Source organism: Myotis brandtii, unplaced genomic scaffold, assembly GCF_000412655.1.
Source record: "Myotis brandtii unplaced genomic scaffold, ASM41265v1 scaffold9478, whole genome shotgun sequence".
In the NCBI taxonomy this organism is placed as follows: Eukaryota; Metazoa; Chordata; class Mammalia; order Chiroptera; family Vespertilionidae; genus Myotis; species Myotis brandtii.
In genome coordinates this window covers 1-2,071 of record NW_005371911.1, presented here as the reverse complement: position 1 = coordinate 2,071, position 2,071 = coordinate 1, and the positions used below count along the sequence as shown (strand labels likewise).

General features: G+C 37.1%; 1 long non-coding RNA gene across 1 annotated transcript; it reads right to left on the bottom strand.

Annotated features, from left to right (window-relative positions):
- Window positions 1-340: 340 nt before the first annotated feature.
- LOC106724727 lies at window positions 341-1,969 on the bottom strand. The gene is made up of 2 exons (XR_001360564.1): window positions 1,805-1,969; window positions 341-729 (listed from the first exon to the last, which is right to left on the bottom strand). It is a non-coding gene; the product is annotated as an uncharacterized LOC106724727 (long non-coding RNA).
- Window positions 1,970-2,071: the final 102 nt, after the last annotated feature.

The following is a 2,071-nucleotide window of genomic DNA, read 5'->3' as shown; positions in this document are numbered from 1 at the left end:
TAATTTTTGGTTTCCAATAGTCCATTGCTTTTATATAAAAATACAATTGAAAGTGGATTTTTGTGTATTGACCTTGAATCTTACAACCTTTTTAAACTTACAAAGTTGTTCCAAGAGTCATTGTTGTTGCTGTTTTTTGCTTTTGTTGCAGATTCACTGGGATTTTTCTATGTGGATAATCAAAGTGTGTGAGAATAAAGGCAGTTTTATCCTTTCTGACTTTTCTTTCTTTCTTTCTTTCTTTCTTTCTTTCTTTCTTTCTTTCTTTCTTTCTTTCTTTCTTTCTTTCTTTCTTTCTTCCTTCCTTCCTTCCTTCCTTCCTTCCTTCCTTCCTTCCTTCCTTCCTTCCTTTTTGCCATATTGTAGGAAGCCTTTCATTATACTGTTTAACAGGAGTGGGGAGACTTCACATCCTTGCTTTATTCCTGTGTTAGGGGCAAAGCATTCCATTTTTTATCATTAAGTATGTTAGGTGAAGGGCTTTTTGTAGATTTCTTTTATCAGCTTAAAGAAGGTCACTTTTTCTCAAGTTGTGACATTTTTCCAGATTCTAAAACTGCTTGAGTTATGCCTTGGGTAGAGTGATCAGAAAAGCTTTCCCTTAGGTCTTTAGATTAAGATACAACCACCGCCGCCGGTATTTTTCATGTTATTCTTGAGATTCTCTATTTCTCTCTGAAGTTGCCTGCTCTCATTTTGAAATCCTTCCTTTAGTAACTTGGCCTGTTCCTAAAAAGGGACAAATAAAGAGTAAATAAAGTATATCAGTAAGCAAATCTCAACTTCTAGCTAGTTTTCACATTCTTAGTAGTTAATTTCTTCTTGAAATTTTTTCTACCATAAATATTCATTATACTTTCTCTTGGACATCCTAGCTGCATGATTGCTTTTCTTGAGCTTCCTTTAGCTAAGAGTGATTTTGGCTTATACCTTCTAATATAGTGATAAAATTAAATTATAAGTCCCATTAATCCTATACAACATATGTGGGCAATCTTAATCAAATGTTTCTTTTCAAATTTTATAGACTCTTTTACACACACACACACACACACACACACACACTCAGACTTTTATATACATACACATGACAGAAATAAAAAATTCTCAAAATCAAAGGAAGTGTCTGAATATTAGATGAGGGAATTTGATTTAAGCCTCCACAGCTTGGTGGCAAGAGTAGCAGGGTATAAGTAAGGACATCAAGGCCCCTAAATGTCCACACAGGATTTCGGCACATAACCCACTACACAAACTAGACGTAGGGCATAGCAAACAGTCAGGAGTGGCAGACACAGGTGTGAGAGGCAAGGAGTCTTTCTGCTCATAAAGGTTCTCTTAGAACCAAAGTCATACCAGGTGTGACAGAAAAACAGTGATTGTAGATTCCTCTAAGTTGGAAGGTGGTTCAGATATCTTACTGATCTGTGTGACCCTATAAAAGCTCATCTTTTCTGAACCTTTGTTTCTTCTCCTAAGGTATAGGTACACAGCAATTCTTGCTTCATATAATATTAAGCAAGAGATACAGATAAGACATATTTATAATGCCTGGAAGATAATAGCTACCATTGATTGAAGAATGTACTAACAAAGGACTGGATGTGAGATAAAGGAAAATAATTTTTTTTCAATAACCAGACATAGGCAGGCTCCAAGTCAGGCAGACAGGACAGGGATTGAAAGGTATAAGTGAGCAAGCAAGGTCCTTCCGGGTTTCGAGTTCTAACAGCCACACAAACAGGTCAGGGAGAGTGTTCAGAAAACAGAAAAAGACAAACATCAAGGTGATGCCATTACATACCTGAAGTTTAAGAGACAGAACCCTCTCTTGCTCTGCCTTTAACTCGGCCTTCTCCTGCTCCATCTTCTCAGTCAATTGTTTCACATGTTCCTGGTAACTCCTTTCTTTCTCCTCCATCATCTGCTCATTCTTCTTTTGCATCTCCTCCAGCATTTTTGCTGCAGCCTCTGCTTTCACACGTTGCACTGCCAGGAGAAAAGGAAGAAGACAAATTCATGTGGGTGACCACTTTGCTTTTTCCTCTTGGTGAACTTATCTGTTATTGTT